At 36.7% G+C, this 13680-nt stretch overlaps 1 long non-coding RNA gene across 1 annotated transcript; it reads right to left on the reverse strand.

Annotated features, from left to right (window-relative positions):
• Window positions 1-3080: 3080 nt before the first annotated feature.
• Window positions 3081-12964, reverse strand: LOC128316128 (uncharacterized). Its single transcript, XR_008299723.1, has 3 exons — window positions 11674-12964; window positions 6268-6390; window positions 3081-5460 (listed from the first exon to the last, which is right to left on the reverse strand). It is a non-coding gene; the product is annotated as an uncharacterized LOC128316128 (long non-coding RNA).
• Between the last annotated feature and the right edge of the window lie 716 nt (window positions 12965-13680).

Here is a 13680-nt window from a genome sequence, read left to right on the forward strand (position 1 = left end):
TTGAGATTTTGAGCCAAAACGCACTAATATAAAATTCCACCTTTGCAAACTACTGACTCTGAGACTTTGGAGAAATAATATGTAATATTGCTGTTTGGGTGTTTGTTCATTTGGTTTTATTTTGCAATCTGTGAAAAAGGATGATGACAGCTATCTGAGGTAGGTAAGTAACACCAACCTCACCTATTACCGAGGATCAAATGCAGTAAAATGTGTAAGGCACCTACCACATAAACCCTCAAGCTGATATATTCATGTCATATAAAGTCTGGTACTAATTTATGGTGCCCTTTCTGAAGCAACAATATGGTCTTTCAGACAATACCTGAGTGAAGGTGTGTTTCTAGTGAACCCAGTTGTCGGGTAAGAAGGTTCTTCCTACCACACTTCTAAATTTTTTTTTAATGTTTATTTATTTTTGAGAGAGAGAGAGAGTGAGTGAGCATGAGCAGGGGTGGGGCTGAGAGAGAGGGAGACACAGAATCTGAAGCAGGCTCCAGGCTCTGAGCTGTTAGCACAGGGTCCAACTTGAGGCTCGAACTCACAAACCACGAGATCATGACAAGAGCCGCAGTTGGACGCTTTACCAACTAAGCCACCCAGGCACCCCCCTACCAGCCTTTTGAAAAACTCCTATTTTGCCTCCATCTTTATCATGCCCAGGACAAAACTGATAGCTTGTTGTTTTCAAATCTGCTTATGAAAAAGATTCAAAATGTCATTTTTCTAACCTCGTGAAATCAGGAGTGGAAGCAACTTTGAAAGAACGGCTATGGCAGTCAGGTTGCCTGAAAGCCGGAGGGGTGGGTTTTGGGTGAGAGGTGGCAATGCTGTCAGACAGATGGCAGGGGACAAACTGAGAGGCACAAAGGATGGGCTGGCAGCCTCAGGTACCCCTTTCCCTTAGCCAAGATTCAGGGAGATTTGGGGGTGTGAAGAGGAGTGAAAACCCAGGTGGACAGTCTTTCTTAACTAGCACTAATTAATTAGTCTTGGCTGAAAAATTCCCACTTTGACATAAAAGAACACTGCAAATCATGCAGTGTTGTTTGTTCAAAGATCTTGGATTAGATTTGGCCATTACGCTGCAGTGGGCACTATGTTTGCCACTTTTTCATCTCAGCATTTTTGTTCGGAATGGGAGCATAGGATTCAGAATCTAGGAGCTTTTTACCATCAGTAAAATTCTCTGAGACTAATATCGATGTTTTTGAAACCCAGGTAAGTGACACTTGTGCAATTCTACCTTTATCACTTCCTATTTTTTCTTCTTCAGGATCATGTTCAAAACGTGATCAAAAATAGCAGAGTCTCTGGCATGGTGGTTGGGACATGGGCTGTGAAGCCAGATGGCTGTCTAATACTCTACCACTTACCAGCCATATAACCTTGGACATACCATTTAACTTCTTCCTGCTCTAGTTTGCTCATATATGAAATGGGAATAATAACACCAACTTCACAGGACTATGAATAAGATTAAACACATTAATACAGCTAAAGTCCTTAAATCATGTCTGGCAAATAGTTTTGAGTTCGCTCCTAGGCTGGCACATAGTAAATGCTATACGTAAAAGTGTTAGCTACTATTGCTGCTAGAAGCTGTCAGAGTAAATTCCACACGCCATATTAGTACTTTAACAACAGTACACTGATCCATCGTCTCAGAGGAGCTCATTCAAGTGTGCCAGATAAATGTCTAAATACACTTACTCATCAAACCAAACATGAATTTACTCCGTAAGTTGAAAGGAAGCACAATGAAAACAAACATTTTATTTTTTAACAGAAAATTGTTTAAGTTTTTGTAACTTGATATAGGATTAAAATAGCTTCTAAAAAAAGCGTTTGGCAGACTCTAATGTTGATCAAGTTCAGAAGTAATGTGAGAACAAAATAAAATGACTATTCAATGGAGTATTGATTCATTCAATAAGCAATTACCATATGCCTTACCCTGTACCAAGGTTTGAAGAAGACACACACACAAAATAAGACCAGTTTCTTACCTTTTTGGAGTTAGAATCCAGTAAAAAAAAAATGTTAGATAGATAAATAATTTTAAAATCACAGTACTGAGCACAGTGATAGTCAAGGATGCAATGATATGGGAACATACAGAAAGAAGTGATTTGTATATGAGGGGTGTATGGTGATGCTTTGGGGTTGGCTGCTAGAAAGCAAACATTCATCCCTACCCTTAAGTGGGATATCTGTTCATAGAGAAATTAGAAACTCATGACTTCAATATTCTTTCATTCTTACACTTAAACGTTTTTCAGTCAAGCCTGAGGAAAAAAAATATATAATAACAAGCATATAGGCTTGATCCCAAGATACAGAGCTTTCAAAGTCTTCAAATTTAGTAGGAAAAATTAATTATACCAAGGAATATTAGTTCATTATATTAATGCAACATTGTAGTTAATATTTTGAATGTCTAGGGGAAAAAAAAATTGTAAAACTTTACCGGCACACCATAGGCAGACCTTTGGGACAATGATATGAGAATGTTTTCCTTGGTTCTTATGTTCTCCCTGAACTAATGTGATCTGTCAGGGCCCCATGTATTAATTAGTGCCACAGAAATACACAAGTGTTTCAGCAAGATAGGAAGATAGCTCATTCTTGAGAACTGTTCTCACGGGAACAAGTCACTCAAACCCCTTCATACAGCCATTTATATCCTCCCTGGTCAAGTGAGAGCGAGGAAGTAGAGATGGCTTCCTGGTCTCATTCAATATATTGTCCAATCATGATGAATCAGTTCTCTTCTTCAAGTGAAAATCTGTAAGAAAGGAAGTTCAAAAACTGTAATACTACTTGAGTAGAACTAAGTGGATTTTTTTTTAATTTTTTTTTAACGTTTATTTATTTTGAGACAGAGAGAGACAGAGCATGAACGGGGGAGGGGCAGAGAAAGAGGGAGACAGAATCGGAAGCAGGCTCCAGGCTCTGAGCCATCAGCCCAGAGCCCGAGGCGGGGCTCGAACTCACGGACCGCGAGATCGTGACCTGAGCTGAAGTCGGATGCTTAACCGACTGAGCCACCCAGGCGCCCCACTAAGTGGATTTTTAGAATGTATAAATACCCTTTAAAAATTTCTTACACTCGGCAAGATGCAAAACTCAAAGTGTTTGTTAAAACAACAGGTTTCAAAATACAACTTCAAGACATAAACTACCAGAAGACATAAGTACTTTCAGTGAGGCTCAGCTTTTTGGTCATCATCAGGTCTCAAACTCTGACACTTCTACACTAAGCGTGAGCTTGGGAACTTAGGGAGATAGAATCCTGGGTGCTCAATCACAGGAAATTTTGAGTCACACCCTGTGGTAATTGGCTCACCCTTAAACTAACTTTAGGACCATAGCTCAAATTATAGGTATCATAATTAAAATAGTCAGCGACCTGCCACAGCCAGTAAAGAAACATAATGCAAAGAGAAATCCCATCCATAATAACAAAAATATAAAATACAAAGGAAGAAATTTGACAAGAAGTGGGCAAGACCTAAATAAGAAAAACTATAAAATGGCATATATATATGATATATATAAGATATATGCATTAAATATATATGTATTTGTATATATATTTGCAATATATACATTTTCATTATATGTTTGAAATATATACTTATATGCATTAAATATATATTTATATATTAAGTATATATATTAAATATATATATATATATTTTTTTTTTTTTTAAATAAAGATTTGAGAACCAAAGAACCTTATCATCCTCTGAGCACATTAGCTAAGGCATCATCCTTCTCTATACTACTACCCCTATTTCTATCTAAAAGATCAAATGCAAGAAAAAATCTTTGTCTGAAACAATAAACTGTCTTGTTTCTTTGTTTGCTTCTTTTATGTATTGGATACTAAAATAAGCTTGTGAAAGCAAATAATTTGTCTCTCATGTGTACTCATGTCTGGCACACTCATAAGAATCTTTAATATGTAAAGAGTTTTTATTAACCCAATACATAGGATGAACTCTTGTGCAGAAAAATAATTAAAAGCATTAATATATAAATAATAAATAAAATTGCTAAGAAGTGAAAACAGTTAAACTTCAGTAAATAGTCAAAGTATAAATTGAAAATGCATGGAATAGCATTTTGACCTCCAGTTTTTATGAATAATTTGGTAACACATATCAAATGAATTTTAATTTTGTATTTCCTTTGAGCCACTAATTCTACTTCTTAGGAAAGAATAGGAGATTTACCAAAAGAAGAATATGTATAAGGATATCCAATACAGAATTCTTTCTGATGCTAAAATGGAAAAACCACTTACATAACCACAAATGGGCTAATGGGTAAATAAGTCATGCTATGGCCATGTCAAGTAAAAATATGAAGCATTTAAACATTGTTTTCAAAGAATATGAAAAGCTTTGGAAAATATACAGAAAATTGATGACAGAAAAATCCCCCAAACAGAATGTAATACCGTCTACATAGTATTATCTTAATTTGGAAGTATGTACCTGTGTAAAAAAATATATATAAAAAATTGGGGGGGGCACAAACACACAAATTAGCAATGACTTTTAAGGGTGCTTTAAATTTTGTTTCCCTTCATATGCTTTTCTTTATAGTTCTTAAAGTCTACAGTAAAAATGACATTAATTTTAAAAGTCAAGTAAAGTTATTTTTTAATTGCCACTGGCTTATTTAAAAATACAACCCAGAACTTTAGCTATTAAGACTACAGAGGACATATAAAATGGAATGTTGTCTGATAAGTGTAGTATAATTGTTTCATTAGAGAAAATTCTCATATTTCTGCCTACCTTTTAGGTTAAACCACATAATTTTTTTTATATTGTTTTCTTTCTTTTCCTTTTTTTGGAACATTATGGTAGCCAATTTAATTTTTTCATAGGTTAAAATGCAAGTATTTTATTAGTATGCTTTCTTACTATGGGCCCAAATTCTTGCTTTTGAAGGAAACAGTAAGCTATGATCCATGAACATGGATGGTAACTGAATGCTTGATTAGTCACATTAGAGATGTTACATTTCCTCAGCACAGAATCCAGATAACATCTTTCTTGATGTAAAATATATCCACTCTCAGGTTCTTGATGATAACAAAAGCATCATCCTTGAGCACTTAGAACACAAAAAAAGCTCAGAAGAATTTATTTCTCATGCCATAGACAGTTTTTTTTTATCACTCTTACTAGACCAACCTAGATATTGTTTTAAATGTGGATTCAATTAGATAAGTCACACATCAATAGAAAATTTACTTATCCTGTTTTAATACCTCACAGGCAGTTTCAACCACCAAATTATAGACTTCCTTCCAAATGTCAATGTCAATGCCGATTCTCATCTGAATTCAGTATAAAAGGCACAGTTCTTGCCACATTCACTTCACTCTACATAGCCATGCTTGGATCACAATGGTCTTCTCCAATCCATCTGTGGCAGCTGCTGGGATAAACCAAGATTTTTAAACATAAAACAACCCCATCTAGTAGAACCCAGGTTAAACCCACTTCTAATCACACAGGGCTTATGTTGTTCACCAAGTCTCAGATAACATATGTAAGATCATCCACTGGTTGGAAACCACAATTCTGAGATAATTTGAACTGTGCTATACAAATTTAAACACAATGAATTTGAAGGCAGCAATTTTTCTCTGGACCATTTTGAGATAACTCACTTTCTCTTCCTGCCAGAATCCTAGGATCACCACAACAACCTTAAAATTGACTTCAACAGAGTCATCTTTTCAGTCACAGTGCCTGGTGTCTGAAGAAATAAACTCCTATTCCATGGATTTATATATATTTTTTTCTTTTCAGTTCATCAAAATAATAACAAAGGCAGATTCATCAGCGAAACTTTTCTGTAGAATGTTGGTGGCCCAAGTTATACAAACCCTACTGATGGTGGAAGTCATCCCAAGTGTACAGTGTCCCAAACTGGTTCTTCTAGAGGGTGAAGCATAAGGCAAGGATTAAGATGCTAACATGTTTTGGGAGGTGCTAGCCCTGGTGGTGAAGGTAACAGGAAAAGTGAAGCAGAGCAAAGCAAAGCAAGGTGGAATCAGGGCACACGATGTGTTCCCACACTGGTTTCTGCTAAACGATGAGCCACAGAGATGGCAGATTGACTGAACTTTGTGTTATTTGGCACTCAGAACTTGTTTGCAAGATTTGCAAGAAGAAAGCAAGCCTTTGAGGAGTCACTGGAGAAGACAAAGACAGGGAAAGGAATTTATGTGCTCAACACCTTCCAGTCTCCCTTTCCTTTCGGTCAAAGGTCACATCACAAATAGCCAACTCCTCAGATTCCAGGTTGCATCTTATAACCTTCTGGTGACCACACGGGAAGCCATGTAGTGAGGATTTCCATCTAAGTCAGAAAGTGGAGGAGAAAACAACACAGGAAAAACTCATTAATAAGGAAAAAGAAGGAACATGTAGCAATCTGAAAAGTGATCTGAGATTTGTGCCTCCAAAGACAGTGTCATCTCTAATTTTCTGATATGCACAAACTATAAGATTTCATGTTTAAGTATTTGCATTCCAAAACTGAATTATTCTTTGTGTTAACTCTATTAGAAATAAAGGAATTTAATATTGATAGGAAATGGAATATAAATCAAATATCTTAATTGAGTAATAGTTAATATCTTAATTAAATCCCATATCTAAAAAATAAATAAATTATATCAGTAAACAATAATATTTTCATTTTTGAATAGAAAAATACAAAAGTGTTCAAAAATACTTTTTAAAGAAACTATAGAGAATCCATAAATTTCTATGAATCCTTTTACCTAAAATTATATTGTTCATGTTAAAATATAATTTTAAAGTGAAATTTGAAATTTATAAAATAAAATATATTGAAATTGGAATTACTGATGTGCTCTGTTATGTCACCTTTATTAATACCATAAGTAGTAATCAGGAAAAATCATTGTATCGTATCAATAAAATAAATCACTTTCTATTTTGTGCCTGTCAATTGTAATAGCAATACAATGTTAATTTAATAGAATTTGGACATTTTAAAAGGTATAAATAAAGCAATATAGTCATTAATCCATACTCTAACCAATTAAAACTTGTTAATATTTCATTTCAATCTTTTTATTTAGGCATACATATTTTACATCATCATAATATTTAAGTTGGTATTAAAATCCATGTATAATTTTGCATCTTTCTTTTTCACTTATCATTATATGTTATATATTATATTACATGCTAAGAATTTGCTCATATATTCATCTCTGAAAATAAAAATTTAAAGGGCTACATTATCTCTCTCTATTATACTGATATTCATAATGTTCTGAAGCATTCTCTTATTAGATACAAATTTTTTCTGTTTTTATTATTAGAACTAATATTATAATGCACACTACTGTCTGAATTTTGATTATTTTCTAAGATCAACTCATAGAAAGATAAAAAGCCAAAGAAAATTCATTCTGAGAGATTTATTAATCTATGTTGCCATGCTTTTTCCCAGAAATATTTTTTGGATTTGAACTCCTATCAGCACTGTATGAAAATGCCTCAGTGAAAAGGCAGGTCCCACAAATTTTCCTGTGACACTGACAGAATAAAAGTCCAGTTAATGAAATATCACCTAACTCTAAATTTCCAGGCAAATTTAAGTTTTTCCCCAATCCACTAAAATCCTGGGAAGAGAAGGAAGAGTGAACTGAAAGATTTCTGGCTCTCCCTTTCATGGGGAGCGTTGTGGCTTTCTAGAAGCCTCTTCCAGTTAGCTGCCCTACAACCCTCCCTTCAGCACCTCTGTTAGTGGTAGTTCAGCCTCTGCAGTAACCCTGTGCCCCATAAGTGGTTCTGTTAAATGGCGGAATCCCTTGTGAGAAGACTCAGGGAAGGCTTCCTTCCTCAAGGCTCCCACTGACCCTTTGCACCACATGCAGCTGCAGCTGACTGTCTGCTGGACCCCTCTCCATTGCTGTGCTGTTTGCAGAGTGCTCCCTAAGGAGGGCAGTGGCCAGGCCCTATGGCCCTCAGATTGCAGGCAACTGTAAAAGTCTTCAAACACTTCTCTGGAAGGCAAACTTCACTTGAAAGGAGGTAAGAGAAAATACCATAAAGCAGTGGGGTCGGTGGGGGGTGGATTGTAGGAGCAAATAGTCCTTTTTATTTTTTCTCTTTCATGTCCTAGAGATGTGCGATGGGCTAAAGCTTGCAGAACCAGTTTCATAATCTTTTGGCATGTGCTACAGATATAGCTATAGCGACTTTTGATGGGTTATGAAAGGTTCTGGTGCATATGGAATTGAGACTTCTGCTTAGATTCCGAGACAACAGAAAGCATAACATTTAACATTATCCTAGATACATGAATAGTATTTATTTATATGTACATGATACTCCCGTACCTCTACATTTACGTATGAACATATTCAGAGTTTGGTATTGTATCAAAACAGATACATTTGGAGAGTGCGACAGATGAAAAGGACAGAGAAAAGTTGTCTAACTAAACCCCTACAGTATTTAAAGCCTAGGATACAACTTGGGATGGAATTAAATCCTCAATTTTAACTTTTGCATGTATTAAGTATAAGGTTTTGAAAGTTTATTCCTAGTATCTCTATCTGTAGCTACAACTCTCACTCATCATCTAGGACCTATCTGAAGATGTTAACAACCCCATGAATCTGTTCCTCTGGTCTCAGTTCTGATGAAGTGCAATACCACTTTTTAAGGATACATCTTTAGATACTGATTAAAGTTACAAAACTGGTATGGGAAATCTTGAGGAAGCGTCATCTACTAAAATTTCTCTCAAGCTGCAGATGAATCCAGCTCAGATATCTAATTTTTTAAAGTCAAGAGAAGTATTTCCATGAGGGTCCAGTGCCTATAAGAAAATATCAGCGCAGGGACATTCTGAAGGTTTGTATCTGACCTTTCTTTGGTTTTAATCACTGAAGTTCTCGACAGCTTAATAAGTTGAAGGTGCTGGGTCACCGTCTAACTTAATAAGGCCCGCCACTGAGACTTGGTCACCTCTGATTGCTCCCATAAGTCTTAACACATCTGGTACACTGTCCTTGGGTGAGAAATGTTTTCCATAACTTTCCTCTTGTTCACTACCCTGCATGTGAATTGTTTTTATTAACCTGAGAATGATACAGCACTGTATATTTGTGTGAGCTTTTGCCATTTTCAGCTTTATCCTACAGAAAGAGAGTTGATTGTTTTCTCCAAAATGGAATTAAACACTGTTTATCACCAATGTCTTCTTTTCTATTTTTCTACCCTTATTTAATATGGGTCAAACTAACCTTCAGTTTGACATGAGATTAAAGAACTAAACATTGTAACTAGACTCTTTGAGACAATTTACAACATGCCATAGTTGTGGGAAGAAAGAGCCAGATAAAAACAATACACCACTTCTAATGATTATTTCATAGGACAACATACACAGATGTAAATATCTAGGACTAATCAGTCGTATATGGAAATATATGTAGCTGGATGATTGGCACATTCCTTTGTCCAGAATGACAAATAAATTGATAGACAACCTATTCTGTTTTATTTCAGTCTATTTTACAAATCTAATGAAAGTCATATTTCTGCTCTCTTTACAATTTCCCATATGGATAATAGTAACATGAAAGTTGATCCAGATGGATAAACCTACAGTTTTATAGTATGGCATTATGTCTGTATCTTCCACCTTAACCTTAGTCATGGAGAACGCTTCCTAGGGCCATTATAGTTACATGAAGAAAATTGAGTGTCTTTATAAAGAAAGTGGACCAAAGACAACATGACTGTATTTTCACTAGGAAAATTCTGCAGGTGGAAATAGTTTGTACTGGAATATATCCTATCTCCATGAAAACCAAAATATTTGCATACTGAAGGCATCAGCCATCCCATCTTGGACTCTTATCTTCTGATTTAATGTGATTTAATCCTGTCTAACCTGAAGTCAAACACAAATACCACATATTTCACATAGTATTGCACCAAAAATATGAAAAAGGAAAAATACAAAAAAGCTAGATAGTGTCAGAAAACAGCCAGCTAGTCATTCTATAACACACAAGGTAAATACCAGTCTGGTTGTAATTCGGTCCTCTCCATGATACAGAAGTTAGAATTTCTCCTGAATCAAGCTAATAGCAGTTTTGGAAGCAGTTAAAGCAACATCTTAGTTGTGTTATTTTTAATTTGCATATTGAAATGTTGAATTAAAAGCTAAGTGCTCCCCTCTGTCATATGTCACTAATGTAAATCGCTACACGAAACAATGGTTTTGTCATGTCACTTCAGCCTTAGTCAGACGAAACTATTACTTACATTCTTTCTTCAATTACCTACTATAATTCACTCATTCACTCAAAGGCTGGGGGCCCAGGCTTTTGGTTGTGGTTGTTTACCTTTTATTACTAAGCCACTCTTGCAGAATTTCCTTTAACTTCACATCATACAACTCGTTTGTAAAGCTTCATGTGATTCCAAAGTAAGATGCTTAAATTAAGATTTTAAACAGCTTTATCTGCTCACATGAATTTATCTACCATATACATGTACATGCAGATATCAAAAAAAATCTACCTGCCGTTCCTATCTCTCTCATTCAGGCAACTTCTCAGGCACCTGGGTGGCTCAGTCAGTTAAGCGTCCGACTTTGGTTCAGGTCATGATCTCACAGTTCGTGAGTTCAAGCCTCGTGTCAGGCTTTGTGCTAACAGCTCAGAGCCTAGAGCCTGCTTTGGATTCTGTGTCTCTCTGTTCCTCTCCTGCTTGTGCTCTCTCTCTCTTTCTCTCAAAAATAAAGACTAAAAAAAGAAAAAAAAATTAAAAAGGCAATTTCTTATAGTTCTTCCCTATGCCCTATAAGATCATATTCTCTATCACATTTCTGTGAGCTGATCATTTAGCTATCTAACCATCTGCACATCTAATCATTTATTTTGTATTTTATATAGCACATCCCACACCTGCACACCTTGTGAATGTACCTTTTGTCAAACTTTGAGGAAGCCCCACTGGGATATTCACAGCATCCTAAGGTTCTCATTTGCAATCATACTTGTATAACGATCAGGCCTCAAAGAGGCTCAAGACCTTCTATTCCATCTCTCACATTTGCAGCTAAGGAAAACACTCTAGGTGGCAAAGACAGGATTAAAACACCAATGAGTAGATTTCAAGTTCACAGCTCTTGCTGCAACAGCTTGCATTTACAACCCATAAGAACTGCTGTAAGTTAGTCCTCAGCAAATTAGCAGTCTTTTTTTATTTTAAATTTTTTAAAACATTTATTTATTTATTTTTGAGAGACAGAGAGACAGAGAGAGAGAGAGAGAGAGTGTGTGTGAGCAGGGGAGGGGCAGAGAGAGAGGAAGACACAGAATCCAAAGGCAGGCTCCAGGCTCTGAGCTGTCAGCACAGAGTCCAATGTGGGGCTCAAACTCACAAACTGTGAGATCATGACCTGAGCCGAAGTTGAACATTTAACTGACTGAGCCATCCAGGTGCCCCATGCAAATTAGCAATCTTAAAAACGTTAGTACTCTCTACACTACTGGGTTAATCAGGGTTCTCCAGAGAAACAGAATCACTAGGATATATACAGATAGAAGTACCAGGTGATTTATTATATGAATTAGCTCACATGATTATAGAAGCTGAGACGTCCCATGATCTGCTGTCTGTAAACTGAAGAACCAGGAAAGCCAGTGGAATATTTCAGTTTGAGTCACAAGGGCCGAAAATCAGGCCAGCTGATGATGTAACTCCCACTCTGAAGAGGGTGCACTGCTGTAAGTCAGAGTCAGAAAACCCAAGACCCAAAAGTTCCAATGTCCAAGGGCAGAAGATGGACATTCCAGTCTCGACGAGAGAGACTATTTACCCTCCCTCTGTCTTTTTATTCCTTTTGGTCCTATAACCAATTGGATGATGCCTATCAACATTGGTGAGGGGACCTTCTTTACTCAGTCTGCTGATTCAAATGCACACTCTCACGGACACACCCAGAAATAGTGTTTTATTAGCCATCTGGTCATCCCCTAGCCGAGTCAAATTGATATAAAATTAAGTATCACAACTGCTCAGGTCTTCCAGTGGATCCCAAGCCATGTAGATATTTACACTGTGCTTCATAACTTTTCAGAATTCTCTGCCTCATTCTTTACCTCATTATCCCTCCTTATTTTCTCAGGCATACTTGATGGCTTTTATTACATCTCTTGAATCTGCATTTGCCTCTTAATCATTCTCTTCCAGTCTACTACCGCCATTTTAATTTCATCTTCCTCCATTTAAAAAGTTTCTAAGATTCACTTCCCTTAACTTCTCAGAATAGTTACCTTCTGCATTGCTGTTGACAGATAGGATCATGCTTCTGATGATAAAAACCACAAATACTGTTAGTGCCTGCTATGAGTTAGCCACTGTGGACACATGGAGGATATGCATCAGGTACCTCAAATGCACACCTCACGTCCTCTCTGCCTCTCCTGTCTCTTGTCCTAGTGCCTACTACATGACTAGCTCTGAATAGACTCTGATCAACTCCATGCCTAACCGAATTTTATTTCATCTCAGACATCACATCTCCTTCAACTAACTATGGCCTTTGGGAGGGGAGGATTTTTTGCAAATACATAATGAAAAAAGAAACTTGGACCTCTCTGTTGGTGGTAGTTAAAACAAGATTAACACTCATCCCCTTATATCCCCACTTAAATTTACCTAAAGGACAGAATTAAAGGAAATCTCACTAGCAGGAAGAGATAAGAGCAGTATACTGGGTCATTCACCTAATGTGGAAGGAGAAGTGACCTGAAGTGTGGTTATATATGAACTTGTGAATAGTGGGAAATGCCTTGGCTGCTCAGTTTTGGGCCAAAGAGTGCTCAGCATAGAGGAGGAGTTAAATAAGAATGTGAATAGGATGACTTGTCTTGTAGACAATCAGCCAATTTACTTCCTCTGCTGCCACAGTGCCTGAGTGTCCTTGAGCAATGGGACTATGAAAAGAGTGGCCAGGATGAGCGGAAGCTGTGTGTGGGCTCCTTTTCACCAAGGCTAGTCTAATTACTGCCACATCTTAATGTTTACCAGTAGCTAAGACTGAACCTAAGTCTGTGAGAAAGCACCATTTCTTGAAGCAACTAGCCCCTTAGTGGCAGGTGCATTATATCAGACCTCTTTTCCCTTTAGGGATAAACAATGATTTCTTACCAGAATCTAAGAGGGGAATTAGCCAAGAGAAGAAGGTGCGAGAAATATTCCAGGTGGTTGTACCAATAAGAGAGAAAGCTTTAAGGTCTGTTCCAGTAATTGAAAATATTTAGGTGAATATTTACCAGAAGGGTGGCAATAGATGAGACTGAAGCAAAACAAGGCCGCACGAAGAAGTCGTAAACACTTCCGGACTACAAAGGAATTTTTGAGTTTATTGTCCATTGGTAACCTGAAAGAGGTAAATCTTAGTTTTCAGTGTGCCTTTTTCTTAAAATAACATTACATTTTAAGATACCTAATGAGATTCCTGCATTTGAAGGCTGATCTGTTTTCAGCCCACAAGGCTCTTTTGCTGGTATTTTCTGCCTACCTCTCTACATACAGGCAATATTAGAGACCTGAAGAATATACTAAATACTTGAGACTTTTA

Source organism: Acinonyx jubatus, chromosome A1 (genome assembly GCF_027475565.1).
Source record: "Acinonyx jubatus isolate Ajub_Pintada_27869175 chromosome A1, VMU_Ajub_asm_v1.0, whole genome shotgun sequence".
Classification (NCBI taxonomy): domain Eukaryota; kingdom Metazoa; phylum Chordata; class Mammalia; order Carnivora; family Felidae; genus Acinonyx; species Acinonyx jubatus.